Genomic DNA, 13,612 nt, shown 5'->3' with positions numbered 1-13,612 from the left:
TTTGCCTGTTTGATGGTTCGTCGGAGGGCATAGCGGGATTTCTTATAAGCGTCCGGGTTAGAGTCCCGCTCCTTGAAAGCGGCAGCTCTACCCTTTAGCTCAGTGCAGATGTTTCCTGTAATCCATGGCTTCTGGTTGGGGTATGTACGTACGGTCACTGTGGGGACGACATCATCGATGCACTTATTGATGAAGCCAGTGACTGATGTGGTGTACTCCTCAATGCTATCTGAAGATACCCGGAACATGTTCCAGTCTGTGCTAGCAAAACAGTCCTGTAGCTTAGCATCTGCGTCATCTGACCACTTTTTTATTAACCGAGTCACTGGTGCTTCCTGCTTTAGTTTTTGCTCATAAGCAGGAATCAGGAGGATAGAGTTATGGTCAGATTTGCCAAATGGAGGGCGAGGGAGAGCTTTGTATGCGTCTCTGTGTGTGGAGTAAAGGTGGTCTATAGTTTTTTTTCCTCTGGTTGCACATTTAACATGCTGGTAGAAATTAGGTAGAACGGATTTAAGTTTCCCTGCATTAAAGTCCCCGGCCACTAGGAGCGCTGCCTCTGGATGAGCGTTTTCCTGTTGACTTATGGCCTTATACAGCTCATTCAGTGCAATCTTAATGCCAGCATTGGTTTGTGGTGGTAAATAGACAGCTATGAAAAATATAGATGAAAACTCTCTTGGTAAATAGTGTGGTCTACAGCTTATCATAAGATACTCTACCTCAGGCGAGCAAAACCTAGAGACTTCCTTAGTATTTGATTTTGTGCACCAGCTGTTGTTTACAAATATACACAGACCGCCACCCCTTGTCTTACCGGAGTCAGCCGTTCTATCCTGCCGATGTAGCGTATAGCCCGCTAGCTGTATGTTATCCATGTCGTCGTTCAGCCACGACTCGGTGAAACATAAGATATTACAGTTTTTAATGTCCCAGTACAATTGGTTAGAGGGCTGTAAAACGGCAGCCATCTTCTCCGGAGCCATTTTTTGTTTGTTTGTTTTTAGTCATTTAGCAGACGCTCTTATCCAGAGTGACTTACAGTTAGTGAGTGCATACATGTTTTCATACTGTTTCCAACCTGAGTTTTCCCGTGATTGCATTTAAAATATTGCAAAAGGCCTGTTTTGTCTGCATCCTTCAGACACTTATGAGTACAATTAATGAATGAAAGAAACCGCAGCAATCAGTGGTGTGAAGATGCAACGGCTGTCTGGCTGTCTAGTTGACATCCACTACCACACCCATACTGAATACTGATGAGAGACCAGTTAGAGCCTCTGACTTCCTTATTCCACCAACAGCTACCTGGTACACATGTGGGCAGAGGGGAGATGTAGCCTGATCCCAGATCTGTTGCTATGTGATTTAGCCAACTCCTAAGTCAGACCTGTTCAGTGACTAAATCAAATCAAAGTTTATTTGTCACGACACGTACACAGTTACAGCAAGTATAAACGTTGCAGCGAAATGCTTACTTACAAGCTCCCTCAACACTGCAGTTCAAATATCAATATCAATAACAATCAAAAGTCAATAAAAAAAGAACAAGTAGAAGAAAGTAGTATGTACTTAATAAAACTGATATGTACGCAATAGGATATACAGTATAAATTATGAATGTGCAATGTCAAGTACAGTATGACTGTATTTACAAATATAAAGTGGATAGTGTCTTGGTCTCACAGTTGAGTAAATAGTATATAATATAACAGCAGTGTTGTGTGTGTGTGCTTGTGTGTGTGTGTGTGTGTGTGTGTGTGTGTGTGTGTGTGTGTGTGTGTGTGTGTGTGTGTGTGTGTGTGTGTGTGTGTGTGTGTGTGTGTGTGTGTGTGTGTGTGTGTGTGTGTGTGTGTGTGTGTGTGTGTGTGTGTGTGTGTGTGTGTGTGTGTGTGCTTGTATGTAAGGGTTGGATGTGTGCGGAGAGTTAATGCAAATAATCTCTAAGGTGCAGGTAGATAGCTAGATTACCTCCTTGGTCAGAGGAGTTGGTTAAACCACAAATAGATGTTTTACCAGGATATAATGAATGTGATTGGAAGAAGTGACGTGGACATAGCCAGAATGTTGCTCTTCAATCAACACCCTTATTTGGGTTTCCGCAATGCAATACTCTCCGGGTGCCATGAGAATTCATATTTAGATTCATGTAATCATTGAAGCTGTGTTGACGTTGGGGAACCAGAAGAAGCTCAATTACAGCATATAATGGTTGAAACATGATGGAAAAACAGGACATCTGTTCATGCCAGTCACCTTCTCACCCCTTTTTTTCACACACTTTCTTTCCGTACGCACGCACACAAACACACACAAAACACAGGCCAGACGTACAAACATACACTTCCAACAATTCCCATGAATCGTAGATGCGTTTCTAGATACTTCTTAACTTCCATCCATCATTCTACACCTCTCTTCTCATATGGATAGGGATTCAGTGGAGCCTTGTTTCAAACCTGTCCCTGACTTGCAGTGCTCTAGAAGGCCCATAGATGGCAACATACTCCAAGCGGCTCCCAACTTACATAAACACTCTACAACAAACAAGGTTTCCCAAACTCTGTCCCGGGGACCCCAAGGGGTGCACGTTTTGGTTTTTGCCCTAGTACTACATAGCTGATTCAAATAATCAAAGCTTGATGATGAGTTTTTTATTTGAATCAGCTGTGTAGTGCTAGGGCAAAAAACAAAACATGCACCCGGGGGGGGCCCCAGGACCGAGTTTGGGAAACCCTGCCTACAGCATTGGTCAGTCACCAGCCCTAGTCCTGGAGAACTACAGGTTGTGAGGATCAGGGCTGTCTGTCACTGAGGGGAACATGTAGTAGCCTGGGTGACAGCCTGAGATTTCTTTTTTGAAAGCTAACAGTAGTGAGTTATGGCCTGTTCCCTATGGGGGTTCTATGTTCGATCTAGGCCTAGGTTAGGTTTGATATGACTGATTTCTCAGAGGTTTCCAAGCACAGCTTTGGTCTCACAGAGAACTGGATTAATCATTTGACTGTTCAAAACATGCTGTGGCTTTTGTTATTTAGTATAGCTCTGTCTGGCTGTTGATGGTATAAGCCTCATCAGTAGGCATGGCCACATATTTACAACGCCTCGTTGTTTTTTTCACACCCACTATTAGTGTTATTGAAGACTTGCTATCTGCTACCAGTAGGAGAGTTACACAGACAAGAGAACAAGACAGAGTGTGTGTGGGTGCACAACCCACAAATACTTGCTCACGCAAATAAAAGCCAATTTATGCTTGATTCGAAAATGTGGTCGGAGGCTCCATATGGAGGGTGTGACGCAATTGCGGAGCTTCCAGCGGCATGCAGAGGCCAAATTGAGCTCCGTACTGCATTGCTGTGTGCATCCCAAATGTTGTACATTGCGAAGGGCTCCATATAGCTCCGCATTGACATGATTGTTTGACGGTAGGTGAGAGCGGGAGGTCTTGTATAAACACAAACTCACTTCCTTGACAACTTCCTTGACAACAGCTCTGCGCTGCTCCGCGAAGCGCAAGAAGTATGAATGCCCTGATTTATGCAGAGGATGTATCACCGTAAATGCTGCACGACCAATGCAGACGTCGGATTGACCATGCAGCGCCTTTAGGTATCCACACACACAAACACTTACACTAAAAGAGATTGAAGGGACTAAAACTCAAGGTGAGGATTGGGGATGGATCTTTGACTCTCACTGTTGCGGTCCTCTTGTTAGTGAAGGTTTTCATTTTATGTGTTCTTTTGAAATCTAAGAGATTACATTGAAATGGATAACAAACACACCATTTAGCACAGACTATTACAAATTGTTGGACTCCTTATGGATCATATGACCGTTCTTTTCTAAAGTCAAGTGTACTGTCACTTCTTTCTGTCAAGGGTTTTACAGGCATAGATAAGGTTGGGAATTGTGTATTTATTATTGGAGTCTGTCTAAAAATAAAATTTTACTCAGACTTAAAACAAACTGTTAGGTTCAGGATCACTTTATGACAGTTCATGGAGGGAGTCTATTTCCATTTTAAAACAAACCTACTAGAACCATCCATCATTATCCAAATAGTAGCTTTCTTCCCACATTATGATATAAGGGAAAGAGAGTAGGGAGTGGGCAGAGAGGCAACTTTACAACGGAAGTCTCCCAGCAGGCGGCAAACATTCCATCCTGGAATTCCGCAGTGCTGTAGGATTGGCTAATGTCTGACTGCGGCTGCAAAACGCCCTGCGTATGACGTAACAATGGAAGAAGTCTATGGCGCTTGAAATGTGACGTATAGCAACCCTCTGTAACTAAGGAAATGGTCACATCCATGCCAATGGAGGTATGAAGTCTGAGGGAGGGGAAATGAGTGTCCCGCCTAAAACAGCAACCAAACAGACCAGTGAATATTATGGGGTTGTGATGTAAGATTATTGGAGGTCTGAGTGTGAGAGAATTAACAGTTGAGTCATGTCTGGCCCCTACTTTATTTTGAAGTACTTTCATTTGAAGAGTATAGTCATTATAGGAAATAGCAGTCTTCCTAGACCAAGGTGCATGTGTGTTCAGCAGATTTGATCAAGCCACTCCCTGGGTCCACTCCTATTACGGTGTCATCTGCTGAATATGTGATACTTATTTATACATTGATACCCTTCTGAGTGTCATCTGCTGCACAGAGAGAGGGCTAACCATAAAGCCTCTGAGCCAGAGCATCAGGCCGACCTGCGTAATTCTCACACTTCCATAGACAGACAGACAAGGGAGACAATAATAAACACTTCATCGTCATCATGATATTGCCCTACATACAGAGATAGACACCATCAGCCGAGCACCAAAAACTTTTGTTGGGGAGACTGGTGCAATTTGGGTTGGTGAGTCACTAGGACTTCTGCGTCATTGAATGTGCCGATTCAAAGCTGCTTCCACTAGACCATGTAGATCGGGGATCTTTCCCAAAACTCCCACGTTCCAAACACTTCCAGAATGTTCTATTTGGAAAGAGATTAGCTAGTAGTTTTAATTGTCCATTAGTAACTTTGGTCCAACTGTTTCAATGAGGTCAAACTTAATGGTAAACCTTTCAAGGAAAAGACGAGTGAGACCCATTTTGGAAGCCAATCATTTGTGTGCATGTGTGTCTCTCTCGCTCTGTGCCTGTGTAGATGCATGCTCTTGACATCAGACTGGGCTACTCTCTCACCTTTGTCTGCATGGATGGGACTGATGCATAGCAACCGCCAGTGATAGGCTACCGGTTAAGACTGGCTAGTCTTGACTACCAGCTGCTGTTATTCTGTTGATTTGGTGAAAATGTGTTTGTGGCCATACTCCAGACTATCCCATCTGCCGCCTTAGATATCAAGCTGAGCCATAAAGGAGACTAGTGGTCATCTACCACACCACTATCAGATTAAGGGGGGCAATGTATGCTTTTTTTATCCCCATACTTTTGATCTGAAATCACCATCACCCACTTGTCATTTTTCCATATTAAAAGTGTTTAAGCTAGTAATGTACCAATATTTATCGTTAAAAAAATTAGACATGACATAGCCAATGAATACATAGCACAACTTAGAATTTCACCCCGTCTCAAAATGGAATGCTTTTGACCGTTTTGAAGTTTTTATGGAGTGAGCTTCTCCTCCCATTTCAACCATGCAGTGCCGCTTCCCTCGCAAAAGTGATTGCTGTCCCCATTATGAAATTGTAAACTTTACCCTGTATATCTAAAAATGACCATATATATACACTGTTTAAAACAAAACTACCTAAACTATTGCTGATGGTGAAACTGAACAATCTAAATAAAATATATGGTAAGCCCCATTCAGCAGGTACAGTAGGTTATAGCCAGATGAGTTGTCTCAGGTAGCTTACATTTATTCCAGTAAAACACAATTTTCAACAGTGCATTTGATAACGATAACCTATCACATTACATTGGTTGTCACTCAATTAATAAAGCTTAATATTGCGCAAGCCATTTTACAAGCATTTGAATGCGGAATGTGCCGCACAGATATACAAAATTAGGAATGGGCCGACTTCCTCTCGTTGGTCAGCGCGCAAAGCAGCGCACAGTGTGCAGTTTGACTAGGCTACTGATATTGCCTGTGGTTGTTCGGTATGCAAAATTAGTTGTAGATCAATGACTGACAACACAGGTATATGCTTAGTTCGACACTGTAGGAGAGGACACATCAGTTGTCACAAAAGATGAGAGGTATTTTAGGAAGGTAGAAAGAAAGTAATGTGAGCAAGAATAGTTATGAGTAAATCGGTCCATCGGTTCACTATCGTAAACATTTAAATCGGGGACCTATGCCTGTCGGTGAATCGCTACATCCTTACTGAAATATGCATGATGAAACCTATACATTTTCTCTGCCATGTTTTGGATGAAGAAAACAAAATTTAAACCGTATCATTCTGTTAATAATTGCATTCATTTACAATGAGTTGACAATGATGTATCATAACGACCAAACTGTAACAACAGCATTAGTGTTGTAGTTGAGTTACTAACATGTTCTATTTCAAAATCAAGTACTTGTTTCTCTTTGTCTGCAAATTAGATTTTTATAAATGTCTATTATACTATATTCATTGGGTTTACAGTAGGCCCTAAATTAGGGCCCCTAATGACTATAGTAGTTACTAAGTTATTACACATCTCTTGGCCCACATCAAGGCCAACGTGCCAGACACACTGGAGCCCACTCCAATTTCATTACCGCTCCAACTGGTCCACTCAAGACGCCCTCTCCATCGCAATCCACACGGCTCTGTCACACCTGGACAAGAGGAATACCTATGTGAGAATGCTGTTAGTTTGCTACAGCTTAACAGTCAACACCATTGTTCCCTCCAAGCTCGTCACTAAGCTCAAGGCCCTGGGTCAGGCCACCTCCCTCTGCAACTAGATCCTGGACTTTCTGACGGGCAGACCACAGGCTGTGAGGATTGGCTACAACAACTCCACCACAACGACTCTCAACACGGGGGTTCTGCAGGGATGCGTGCTCAGCCCACTGCTGTACTCCCCATTCACCTACGACTGCGTGGCCAAGCACAACGCCAACTCCATCAAGTTTGCTGATGAGACCACGGTTGTAGGCCTGATCATTAACAATGACGAGTCAGCCTACAGGGAGGTCAGAGACCTGGCAGTGTGGTGCCAGGAAAACAACCTCTCCCTAAACACCAGCAAAAATAAGGAGTTGATTGTCGACTTCAGGAAGCAGGGAGGAGGACACGCCCCGATCCACATCGACAGGACTGCAGTGGAGAGAGTCAAGAGGTTAATGTTCTTCAGCTTCCACATTACAGAGAACCTGACATGGATCCATAACACCACCACTCTACTCATGAAAGCGCAACAGCGCCTCTACTAACTCAGGCTGCTGAAGAAATTGTCCCAGAGGACACTCCATGCCTACCTTGTATTTATATTCCCGCTAAATGTATTCTATTTTATTCCATTGAGATTTAATTTGTATTTGTATTAGACCACTCCCAGACAGTCCTAGCAGAATTCTTACTTGAGAAATTGGTCTTTGCTAAGAAGCATATTTTTTCTTTTTAAATATTTTTATTGAAAACAATCACGGTAAGATACTTAATTGTTACGCCGAATTGATTTGATATTGAGATAAAAACGGCTGATTTGGACCTTTAAAGAGCTTGATGATTTCTGATTCCCATGTCTCATCTAAAGCAGATGGAGAGACAACCTGTGATTGTGGCTTTGCATGTTTTAACATAGGTAAATCTGTAGTGTCAATAGCATCCAAATGACCTGCTAGAATATTGGTGAGAAGTATGGAGACAGATGAGACGCTGAGGGCCGGAAAAGGGTTTTAATTTTAGCCCCGATGAGACAGGGAAATACACTTGATACATGTGTGAAATGTTCTAATAGCAAGTCTCTTTCCAATTCATGTGAGCATTGTGGAATATTTTCATTGCATGCAGTGGGCTATCCAATCCTTAAGTTTATCTTGACTTTCCTCTGGGTCAAACTGGTGACTGAGTAACCAGGCACATGACAGGAGCTGCCAAGTGCCAAATCACTCTCTCCCCTTTCTTTCTTGCATCATGTCAGTGCAGGGAGATTGAGTTACTGACCTACCATAGTAGAGGGAGGAATGAATGCATGCAGTAAATGTGACGTCTTTCGTGATCTATATTCCATAGAATATGGAATTCCAATACGCCATATTCCATATTCCTTGAGCTTTAGAATAACTAACATTATGGTGTGTTTCTTATTATCTTCACATTCCCAAACAAATTATGCAATGGAAATGGTCATGCTATCCTAATGCTGATGGCTAGACTTCTATAACCACAGTGGGTACTGTACAGCTCATAGTGATCCATGCCTCCCCCTGCTGGCTCAGGGTTGCACTGCAGCAACAGCTGACTAGCCTTCCAGGATGGCAGGCTTTTACATATGATGAGATTGAAACACTGCATTATGTACACAACACCTGCTCCTTAATCAATGCCAAGTCTACTATGTTTTCCCCTAAGCTTGTGCTGACAACTGTGCACAGGAAAATATTAATTGATCATGTATAATGGCGAATACGGTCCTTCTTACTGACAAAGAGCACGATTGTCTGCAGTTTATTCAACAGTAATAGGCCCATATTCCAGAGACAATTTTCATCATCGCATGATAAATGTACCAACAACTTTCTAGGAACGTTTTGCTTGCTCTGCGTCTGATGGATAAATGCTCACTGTTTCAACAGCCTAAAAAAGACATTAAGAGATTTATTTGAAATTCCAACATGTTTTTTTTATAATTTTTGTAGCATTGTTTTTACCCTATGCTGAAATAGGGTAAAATAACGAATTATTACGCATTAACACCCGTGCGTAATTGCAACGTAATGTCTAAAACACCGTATTTTCTGATAATGTTTATGAAAATGTATCTTTCAAAACGTAGGCTATCCATTTTCTAACAAACAGGATATTTCATACAGCAAAACACAAGTCTAATGTTAGAAAACACCTATGCCTATCACCATGCATGGATATGGTTAAGTAATTCACCCACATTGACAATACACACACTTGTATAACCGTTTAGATAACAGCCAGCCGTTTGAGCCTCTGTGAACCAACCATCGACGCCGCTCCATTCATATACTACTGTCTCTCGTAATGATTCGACCACTCTCCTTCTACACTGGTTGTGGCCATGCCCATTGAATTCCACGTGCGGGGCGATGACGTCCTTATATAAAGAGACTGACCTCGTTTTTCACCAATGGTCGTGGGTCTCGGCATGTTTCCGTATTCTTGCCATGGAAACACAATTATCTAAGCCAATGAACGCAGGGTAAAGGGTGGGGCTAACTGGTGCTAAGGTCGGAGCTCAAATGAGGTTACTGCAAAGCGCTCGGGATACTATGAGGAAACATGACTAGAGAGGCGTGTTAAACCAAAGCCTGCTGGCATAGCGCACTGCTCCTACAAGATACAATTATTCCTTTTGAAACCCAACATAAGTCTTTGGAATCACAGAAAAGAGACGAGGATCTACTTTAACTGACTGGTTGGTGAATTTGTGATGTTTTTGTTGACTCCTACATAGTTTGGTGTTTGTGGGTGCCTTATGGAACGATGTTCTATAACGCATTTGATCCTATTCAATGTAATGTGACTTGGACTGATCTTGATTTTCCACTGTATAGCAAAAGCCTAAATCTTCGAAACTGTGGTGGGAGCATATATACATCTTTATTATAACATGGTTTGGTGGGTTTTACAGAGCTTTGGTTTAAAAGAAGTTTGAAAGTTGCATTGCATAACTGTGTCAGTGTGCGGTTCATAGTCGGTCAGTAGACTACGGTCAGCCCAGCCCACATGACAGCAGTGTTTGTATAACAATCCTATGCGGTCATGTCTAGATTGATTCCAGCTTGTCCAATTGACGTCAAAAGTTGAATTTTAGAAAACCATTTTCCTGATATGCTATGTTAATTATCCGAACCTGCTGCATAAGTTCTCATAACCTGTTACGAAAAGTCAATTTTGACAAAAGCTGTGTTCTTATCCTTAGACATAGAAACAACGATGCAAATCAACCAATCACTCTTTGTTTTTGCCCACTCTATACGATCAAGCTTGAGTGATGATGATCATTGCATTTGTCTGAGATCTGTCAAAAACTGCTGAACGCATTTTAAGATCAGTATATTGCGGTGTTGACTGTCAGTGAAACATTGGTAGAAAAGATGATGAACTGATCAGGCGGCTGTTTTCATTGTATCAAGTCAGACAGTGTCTGGGTGCCTTGCGGTGCTGTTTTATAACACATTCGTTACATAAAAAAGCGCCACCACGTGGATCCGGTGTTGTTTCCTCCAATAGTAATGTTATAACAGGGCTGTTATGCCTTTCTCTTGTGATGCTTAGGTTAAGTTGATTTGCCTTGCTTGACTATTTCCATGAAGACTTTGCCATCCATTTGGTCATGTGCAATAGGCTATGTAGCAGTGGGCTATGGTAGGTTTGATTAAAAATCCATCCTCAAAGATCCATTGTCGTGTTTCAATTTATTGCATTGACTTGTTGGAAAATGTAGCATCACTTGCCCTTCTGCCAGGTTGTTAGTACATTGTTATTGTTATAGTAATAACAATGAATGTAATTATTCAGCTGCAGGCATGAAACAATGATTGAAAATACAACTTTTATTTTCGTTTTTGCCATTCATTATACTGTCTGTCAAATACGCAAACTAGATTATGACATAATCAAGCTGCATCAGGCATGACATGACACTCCTATCTTCAATCTGATAAAGTATGCATCTGTAAAGAGAGGCATCCATCCATTTATATACCATGACAGGTCACTTGCTCCTGTTAACTCTTAATTAACCACAGGTTGCATTAGAATACATCACATGTAACCTGATAACCATTGCTAGTTCTCAGAGAGAGAGAGATGAGCTGGGTGGAGCTTCCTTCACATTGTGCTGTGCAGTCTTGTGGCGGCATCTTTGAAAACACATGCTTCGGCCAGGAGTTTTTCCATGTGACATGACCGGGGGGAAAACTCTGAGTTGTTCTTGCATGGTCAGGTCATGTGGTCAGAAAATAAAACTCCTAGCCCTAGCTATTAGCCTACTACTGTTTATCTGACCTAGTCCTATATGGGCTGTTCCAAATACCTTCATCTGATTTAATGCATGTAGAGCTCAATGCTGCTGTGTGTACATTTGGAAATGTCACTGTAGCCCTCAGCTCACCTGTTTATTTATATTAGTTATAATATCATGTATACATAATTTATACAAATAAACCTCTTTCTAATCTCAGATGTATGTGAAAGGCATGCAGTAAACCCACATTAGGCCACAATAGGTCACACGTGCACAGTGAGTCCTACCGGCTAGTTTCCCCTACCTCAGCACTTCTGCTTCACGATACTCAGTATTCTATGTGATTGTTCTCCAAGAAGAAAATTCTAACTTGAGTATTCAGTGGCAACACTTAACATTGCATAAGTATAATTTCTTTGTTACTACATGGTTATAATACTTACCAGTGTTCTGTTCTGTTTGCCATGAATACTCAAATGAGTGAGTGCACCAGTGGAAAGGACTGCATAAGTACATGTGTTAATTACTACCTTATAACAGGGTTATTACACTGTTACTCTAGTAAAATAAATGGAACTTGTCTTGAAATGCAAGATTTTCGTTAGCAGCACCACAAGACCAAGGTAGAGGTGATGTCACATCCACATAATAACAAGCTGCCCAGTAAACTTTCTAGGGGTTAAACATGGAATTCTTTCACTCATCACCACTTGTTTACTGGTTGCTCCCGAGTGGCACAGTGGTCTAAGGCACTGCATCACAGTGCTAGCTGTGCCACTAGAGATCCTGGTTCGAATCCAGTATCTGTCGTAGCCGCACAATTGGCCCAGCGTCGTCCAGGGTAGGGGAGGGAATGGCCGGCAGGGATGTAGCTCAGTTGGTAGAGGTTGTGGGTTCGATTCCCAGCCAGTATAAAAAAATAACAAATAAAAAATATAATGTATGCACTCACTAACTGTAAGTCGCTCTGGATAAGAGCGTCTGCTAAATGACTAAAATGTAAATGTAAAATGGAAGACTGCAGTTGTGGTCTGAAGTGGCCAAGCTAGCCATTCCCTCAAGACTGCAAGCCCTCCTTTCTGTAATGGTGTAGTCCGGTAACACCACAGACAGTAGATCTTTTTATAATGTCAAGTGTTGCAATACAGTGTAATATTACACAGACTCACTGTATAATTACCCTCCCTTTACGGTCTGTCCGTCCTAGTCTCCCTTCTTCCCCATACAGAGTTTCCCTTTAACCATTTGATGTCAGAGCTCATCCTAACATTTTGTAACTCCTTATGTAAATTTAGTAGGTACTACTAGCATAGCATCGTAACGCTGCAGCTTAAATATACTGAATAAAAATATAAACGCAACATGTAAAGTGTTGGTCCCATGTTTCATGAGATGAAATAAAAGATCCCGAAAATTTTCATATTCACAAAAAGCTTATTTCTCTCAAATGTTGTGCACAAATTTGTTTACATCCCTGTTAGTGAGCATTTCTCCTTTGCCAAGATAATCCATCCACCTGACAGGTGTGGCATATCAAGAAGCTGATTAAACAGCATGATCATTACACAAGTGCACCTTGTGTTGGGGACAATTAAAGGCCACTCTAAAATGTGCGGTTTTGTCACACAACACCATGCCACAGATGTCTCAAGTTTTGAGGGAGCGTGCAATTGACATGCTGACTTCAGGAATGTCCACCAGAGCTGTTGCCAGAGAGAAATTAACATTCATTTAGAGAATTTGGCAGTACGTCCAATCGGCCGCACAACCACAGACCACGTGTAACCACGCCAGCCCAGGACCTCCACATCCAGCTTCATCACCTGTGGGATCGTCACCCGGACAGCTGATGAAACTGGGTTTGCACAACCGAAGAATTTCTGCACAAACGGACAGAAACCGTCTCAGGGAAGCTCATCTGCGTGCTTGTCGTCCTCACCAGGGTCTTGACCTGACAACATTACGGCGACGTAACCGACTCCGGCAAATGCTCACCTTCAATGGCCACCTGTGAACCACGTTGTGTTTATACTTTTGTTCAGTGTAGATAGCAGAATCCCATGTCACTGTTAGTCTTGCAAAGAGGGCCTGTGGGAAGGACCATTATCACTAGGATGTCATTGAGGAGAACACTGGAAACCCATAATGTAACTCTTTCCTTCCTGTTCAAGTTCCACTTGATAATATTGTCACAATGTTGTCACTCGACACAATGTCCCACACCAAAGGCGCAGGACAGAGTTGAGTTTTTTAGAGAAGGGAAGTAGCTAAGAAAGATGCTCAAGGCTGTGATACAGTAATAGATATTGTGGAGAAAATGGGTCAGCGTTGGGTAGCAAACGTACAACCTTGTTCTATAACAATTGTCCTATGATGACAACAGCACTTGTCCTGTTCCCAGCACCGAGTGTTTTTTATATTTTATTTATATTTGTAAAAATTTTATTTTTTTGAATCCAGTATGTTTAATTGACCTCTAATCCAATACCATAA

The 13,612-nt window shown here is 42.0% G+C and overlaps 1 protein-coding gene across 3 annotated transcripts in view; it reads left to right on the top strand.

Moving 5' to 3' along the window:
- The first annotated feature begins 9,429 nt into the window (after positions 1–9,429).
- The window catches only part of per2 (period circadian clock 2), a 28,015-nt gene continuing 23,832 nt past the window's right edge, over positions 9,430–13,612 (top strand). For all 3 annotated transcript variants that reach the window (XR_014609681.1, XM_084139690.1, XM_084139691.1), the window contains exon 1: positions 9,430–9,565. The gene's annotated coding sequence lies outside the window, so the exon portion shown is untranslated. The remainder of the gene's footprint in view (positions 9,566–13,612) is intronic.

This window comes from Coregonus lavaretus, assembly GCF_964263955.1.
Source record: "Coregonus lavaretus genome assembly, chromosome: 23".
NCBI lineage: Eukaryota > Metazoa > Chordata > Actinopteri > Salmoniformes > Salmonidae > Coregonus > Coregonus lavaretus.
Note: the sequence above shows the minus strand (reverse complement) of the source record. Positions and strands in the feature narration are given on the sequence as shown.